Genomic DNA, 6,932 nt, shown 5'->3' with positions numbered 1-6,932 from the left:
TTTGGCCCCTTTCCACTCTGAACAGGAATGCTTTGACAGCAGTCGGGGGCTGCAAAAAAGGAAGCCTGGCCCTGACTGAAGATAAAAGGCCTGGCATGAGAAATTTAAGTTAAAGGAAAGTTTACCACTCTCAGAATAGGTTTTTCCAGTCATCCCAGAGCCCCTACTTTGGACACCGGCAGGTTCTATGGCTGCAAAAGGCCCCATCCTTGGCGGGATGCTTTTTGCATGGCAACCAGTAGGTGGCAGCAAGGATCCATATCATTCTGATTTCTCTGAAGCCATTCCCCTTTTATCTCCAGTGAGGAGAGGAAGGGAGGACTTCTAACAATTATGGAATTAATTCCATAATTAATTCAGGAGGGCCCCTGTTTTCAGGATTTAGCCATCCAATGGGGGAATACGTAGTTGGGGCTTCTGCAAGGAGAAAGGGTATGGCTGTGGTCATCTTAAGGGTAGTTTGTTCTAGAATTGGGCTGTTAAGCAGTTTGCCTTTAAAAATCTATCATAAGGGCTATTTGGAGGTATCTTGTGGCCATTTTCTAACACTTGGAGATGTGAAGCTAGTTCCAGCCTCTTTCAGAAAAGTTGTTGATGGTCTGTCATCTAAAAAGCAAGCAAATGATCTCTGGAATCTATTCAATCTATTCCACTTTTCAGGAGTTGTCCCATCCCATGTATTTAAAATGCTAAACTTCTATTACATTTATGGAGATTCTCAGTCATCCAGTCCTAGTTGTCCCAAAGGTGCTTTTTTCAAGAGGCAACTGGACTTTCTGGTTTTTCTTTAACGATGTTTTGCTTCTCATCCAAGAAGCTTCTTCAGCTCTGTCTGGATGGTGGGGAAATAGAAGGATTTATACTCTTTGCAGGCAGCTGGTCATTTGCATTATTTTAGCCAGTCATTAAGACCACCTGGAGATTTATCTACGTCCTCAGGGTCACCTGAGGGGCGCAAAGGGTTACAATATCATCTATCTCCAGTCTACAGTACAACACAGTCCTTTCAGCAGTTTCAAGAAGACTCCACACCCATTTGCACTACTCAGGTGACCCTGACGACACAGATAAACCTCCAGGTGGCCTTAACAAATTGCTAGAAGACTGCAAATGACCAACTGTCTGCAAGGAATATAAATCCTTCCATTCCCTACCATCCAGTCAGAATTCAAGAAGCTTCTTGGTTGGGAAGCAAAATGTCTTCCCAACCAAAAAACAAAAAGTCCAGTTGTCTCTTGAAAAAGCACCTTTGGGTTCTCCCATTACATGAATCAGTGCATCAGATCTGGGATAGGCACTCCAGTATCTTCCCCTTCTTTGGGGTTGCAACTCAATCTCAGCAAGACCAATAATCGGGGATTATGGCAATTGTGAATCAACATAGTAGAATAATTGAGGTGTTGGGTTGGATCAAGTCTTAAGTCTGCCATGAAACTTCATTGGACGAAGTTATCTAGTTGCTGTCTCTCCGTTAACTGTGTCTTACAGGGTGGTGTTTGTGTGGTAAACACAACTTCTTTTGAGATGTGTGGATTTCTAGGCTGGAGAATTCTGGAAATTGACGTCTACCCATTTTGAAGGTGCCAAGTTGGGAAAGGTTAACCTAGAGGGAGAAATGTTCTCATCCCAAGCTTTGAGATCCTGGAGGAAATGTTGGGAATAAATTTAAGGAGTATATAATGAAGGATGCAAAATATCCACAGGATAGTTATTTGACTGCCACTGGCCCAGGTGGTAGAAGTTCCATCAATTGATCAAACCATGTTATCACCAACATTTAGTTGAGCCTGGATTAAGGGAGGGCTCCCTTGTTGGTAATGTGACTACTGTAGTTGGGCAGTGACTACAGGGCAGGAGTGGCCAGTAAACCAGGAGACTGGTGACTTTCAGAAGTTCTGTTCAGTGGATAACAGATCTCAGACCGTGTTGGGCTCTAGAAATTAGATGGGGGAGAACTGATATAATATTAATCCGCCCTGTTGCATAGGGGCTACCCTTGATACTTTGGCAGGGTTGGTGGTGGAATGCATCAGATGTAATGAAGTTGCCTTTTGGGGGGCCATAGAATCAGTGGTGCCTCGAAAGTTCATGGCCAGTAGGGCAGCCAAAACTCACTTAACAACTGTCTTGCTTAGCAGTGGAAATTTTGGGCTCAATTGAGGTTGTAAATCAAAGACTTATCTGTATTATCTAGGAAGTGTTTGAACCTGGTGGTCCCAAAGAAGTGGAGAAGGTCTCCAAATTGTGAACTTAGCCATATGTACTGTATTTTTTGCACTATAAGATGCACTCCCCTCCCTCCCCCCACCCCAAAGTGGGTGGAAATATCTGTGTGTCTTACAGAGCGAATGTTGCTGAAGCCCCACCTATCTTTCAGCCCTCACCCTTCAGCCTCTGCCTCCCAGCAAACAGCCTGGTCAGCTTCAGCACAGCCTGAGTTAGCACTACTAGCAGCTGATTGGCGGTTGGAGGTACCTCCTGACAATCAGCTGTTTCAGGCTGCAGAGATTGCCGCCCATTGCCAGCTACTGCTGCCTCCACACGCTCCATTTTTGGCCTCCATGCATCCTGTTTACAGCCCGTTCCAGGTGGCGGGGATCGCCGGTGCCTCTATTGCTGCCGATCCCCACCGCCTGAAATGGGCTGAAAACCGCACATGCGGGGGCCAAAAACGGGTGTACGGAGGCCAAAAACTGGATGCGCAGAGGCTGAAAATAAGGTGTCTTCCACAATCTGGGCAAAAGACTAATGAATCCTCTTTTAGGAATCTGATAGGCTGGAAGGCAGGTGGGAAGGTAAGAACTGTGCAGAATGGAGGACACGGAGAAGATTTCTGGACTGTGGCCCTACCGGTTCTGTCTGTGGGGCAGAAGGAGAGGCTCTAGGCTTGGTGTCTCAAACAGTTGGGCACAACCACCTCTATTTTCTTTGCCCTTAATTGGTATGTGTGTGTCTGCATCTTTGCCATTGTAAATTGCAGATGTCAGGATAAATGGGTCACAGGTGGCTTAAACAACCTTGTAGTCTTCCTCCTTTGGATTGGTGTTACTAAAAAGCCATTTTCTGACCAGTCTCAACAACTAGCTTTTCAAACTGTCCAAAGTTATGGTGCTTTTTTTAAAAAAAAATGTTTTTATCCCTCCTTTATTATTTTTATCAATAACCCAAGGCAGCAAACATACCTAATACTCCTCCCTCCTCCTGTTTTCCCCATGACAACTATGTGAGGTACTTAAGGCAACAAGAGGGGTGGCTATGTTATGGGGCAAAACCTGACTGTCTCGCTTAGCAACAGAACTTTTGGGCCAACGGTATTCATCCAGCGAGAGCGACCTGTCTGGTTGTGGAGGGAAATGGTAGTAACCACGAGAAGCCTTAGATCTCCTCCAGCGGAGCCTTTTCCCCCTAGCCTTAGCCAAAGCAAATGCACAGTACAGTGCAGGTACTCCTCGACTTATGACCACAATTGAACCCAGAATTGATGTGGCTAAATGAGAGAGTCGTTAAGTGAGTTTTCCCCCATTTTACGACCTTTCTTGCCACAGCTATTAAGTGAACCACTGGTTAAGTTAGTAACACGGTTGTTAAGTGAACATGGCTTCCCCATTGGCTTTGCTTGTCAGAAAGTTGCCAAAGGTGTCCCCGTGACCACAGGGACTCTGCCAACCGTCATAAATAATGAATCATTTGGGAATTCTCCGGATTTTGATCGCGTTATCCTGGGGATGCTGCTGCAACAGTTGTGAGTGTGAAAAACGGTCATAAGTCACTTTTTTTCAGTGCCTTTGTAACTTTGAATGGTCACTAAACAAGGTTGTAAGTCAAGGACTAGCTGTAAAATAAAAGTATCATGTGCCTGGAAATCCTGTTTGAAAGAATTTATTTTCATTCCCAAAATACAATTGAGCCACTTTGAGAACGGAACAGCCTTAATATCCTCTCATATCCAAAGGGCTCTTTGAAATAAATAACACAATGATTGTTCTCACTGTCAGAAAAATTTCTCCTTCTTTCCAGGAAAAGGGAATTGCCTGCGTCCCTGGGTGGGCTCAAACCACCAACCTTTCGGTTAACAGCCAAATGCGCTAACCAATTGCACCACAGGGACCAAGCTAACATGTGGACTCTGGGTGTGGCTTACAGAGAAAAAGCCTCACTTCAAAACTGAATAAATGCCAGTTCCCCCTGGCAACAACAATCAAGCCAACCACTTGATGGGTTTCATATCACTCTGGTGTCCCCGAGCGCACGGGCAAAACCATTGTCTTCAGGGCCTTTAGAAAGAGTGTCAAAGTTGAGGCCTATCTTAATTGATGTTCCACAGGGAAGGAGCATCCGAGCACATTCAACTGTGCGAAAGGTGGCACAGTTTGACTGGCTTCACAAAAAATCTCGGTGTTCCAGAGAGAATTTCGTATGCCCAAACAAAGCCCTAGTACTGTTTAACTTGATTTTCTTGGTTCATACAACATCAACTGAGCAGTTCAGCAAGGAGAATTAGAAACTTTGCAATGGCCCTTGGGGAGAATCTGTGAGGTTTCTCCAAAGAGAGCCAACGCAAAAGAGCACTTGGCACGATAATGGTTCGGAAGATGGAGTCAATGAGATGCTGCATGCCAGAAGCCATGCAGGCTCAAGTGACACATCTGGACTTTGGGGAGCATGTGATGATACTCTTTCAAAATGGCTAACTTGGTGGATCATATAGCAAAAAACCTCCAAACTCTGGACTGCAGTCAACCTCCATTTTAGTTTCTGAAATGCGGGGATTCTGCCTTGGCAGTTTAAGTGATGCTTGAGGCCCGCAGCTGGCTTCAATGATTTGTTCCTTTATTTAAAGTAAAAGAATCTCAATTAAAATAGGCAAAAATCAGGAAATTGGATCATTATCAAGGAGAGTGTTGATGGCTAGATTGTCCTCCCCTCCAGATGTCACCACTGCAAGTGTATGCAAAAAAAAGGGTTTTGATTCTGCTGCTATGACCAACTTCCTGAGGTTTTTTTTTCCCCTCATGTTCTGCCAATGATACTGAATGCCACATTGGGGAAGGTCTGCTGTGCCAGAACTTGTTGTCTTTCAGATCAGGGATCTCCAACCTTGGCAAATTTAAGACTTTGTGGACTCAACTTCCAGAATTCCTCAGCCAGCTTGCTGAGGAATTCTGGAAGTTGAAGTCCACAAGTCTTAAAGTTGCCAAGGTTGGTGACCCCTGCTTCAGATAATATCCTCCTTATCTCATGGTGCTTAACTGGAATCAGTTTCCTAATCAACTGGTAGGGCAGGGAATTGTCACCACTAGATAGATGACATCTTTTCACTGATGATTGACAAGAACTGAAGCCAGGAGAGCTTTTCATGCAAAATGCCTATATTTCATACAACTGCTAGTTTCCTTCCAAGAGCCAGTTTGATCTAGTAGTGATTAAGGCACCAGGCTAAAAAAAACAGGAGACTGAGTTCAAGTCTCGCCCTTAGCCATGAAAGCCAGCTGGGTTACTCTGGGCCAGTCATTCTCTCTCAACCCAAGAGAGGGTTGTTGTGGGGAAAAGAGGAAGAAGAAAGTATATATAATCGCCACTTTGAGCTACTTGTAAAAATAATAAAGGCAGAATACAAACAAACAAGCATTCTGGATAGATCTTTTCTTGTAATCTCCCTGAATTATTTTTTAGCCCATTTGCTGGATTTCTCCAAACAAGTGTCCTACTCAGCTAGTTTAGCTACGCTGAGTTGGGATTAGGAGATTAGAAGTTGGATTCCAACACTGCCCATTGGAGATGCTTTTCCAAGCCTCTTGGTATCCTAAGAGCCAGGATGGGGACCTTTGCATAATAAACACATCTTCAACACGATCTGTCCCATTTTTATTCCTGCAAAGCTGAGTGTCCTTTGCTTTGAGGTGCCCAACATTGCAGTGTCTTCCTCATGTAAGGGGTGTTTCTGACTGGTCTGGGCTTTTGGTTTTTTTTGTTTTAATCAATGAGAAACTGTTTTAAATATTCTAGTCGGGCTGGGCAGCTCTTGGTTGCTGTAAACAGGATGTGCCTTAAGAGGGAAAACTTAAACTCCATCAAGCCCCAATAAGCATTTTAAGAAAAATTTTATGGGGAAGCGGTTTGTGTGTGTGGGCAGCAACAATTTGTACACCCACAGCTCAAAAGAGGTCAGGAGCAGATGACCCAGTGATTCATTTCCCCAGTTTAACAAGTGATGTAAATCTTTGTGACCCATTTAGGCATCTGCTGTATAAACCTCTTTTCAAACATTCCCAAAACACTTCAGAAGAGTGTTAGTCAGGGGTACAGCTTTTGTAACAAAGGGTCTTCATCTAAGGCCCCTGGAAAAGCACAGCCAGAAGCTACAGAGCCCCTTAAAAAGTCATTAATGGGGACTTGATGAAGGCGGGAGGTCGTGCTGAAAGCTGTCGCGTGGACTGAAATTTTAATGTAATTAAATGTCTTTTAAATGAAATCAGTTTTCAGATTCACCTTGTTTCCAAACCAATGTTATCAACCTCAAGAAGTCAAATGCCTATTGTGGTCTTTATTCCCCTACCCCACCCAGCCTCCTCTTCGCTTCTTCCTTCTATTTATTTATTTTAAATCTAAAGGTGTATGTCCCGCTAAACGTTGGGTTTACAACTTGGAATTCCACATTCCAGACCACTGCTGAGAATTTTGGAAATTGAAGTCCATAGGGACTTACAGCCGTTCGTTTAGTGCAGAGGTCTTCAAACTTGGCAACTTTAAGATGTGAACTTTAAGCTATGCCATGCTGGCTGAGGAATTCTGGGAATTGAAGTCCACAAGTCTTAAAGTTGCCAAATTTGAGGGCCCCTGGTTTAGTGACTGCTTGAATTTACAATGGCACTGAAAAAGTGACTTATGACTGTTTTTCACACTTACAAGTTACAACTGCTATAGCATGCCCA

At 44.1% G+C, this 6,932-nt stretch overlaps 1 non-coding gene across 1 annotated transcript; it reads right to left on the bottom strand.

Annotated features, from left to right (window-relative positions):
• Positions 1 to 4,034: 4,034 nt before the first annotated feature.
• On the bottom strand, positions 4,035 to 4,108 carry TRNAN-GUU (transfer RNA asparagine (anticodon GUU)). Its single transcript has one exon. It is a non-coding gene; the product is annotated as a tRNA-Asn (tRNA).
• Between the last annotated feature and the right edge of the window lie 2,824 nt (positions 4,109 to 6,932).

The sequence above is a fragment of the Pseudonaja textilis genome, chromosome 1, assembly GCF_049901715.1.
Source record: "Pseudonaja textilis isolate UNSWEBS1 chromosome 1, rPseTex1.2, whole genome shotgun sequence".
Classification (NCBI taxonomy): domain Eukaryota; kingdom Metazoa; phylum Chordata; class Lepidosauria; order Squamata; family Elapidae; genus Pseudonaja; species Pseudonaja textilis.
Note: the sequence above shows the minus strand (reverse complement) of the source record. Positions and strands in the feature narration are given on the sequence as shown.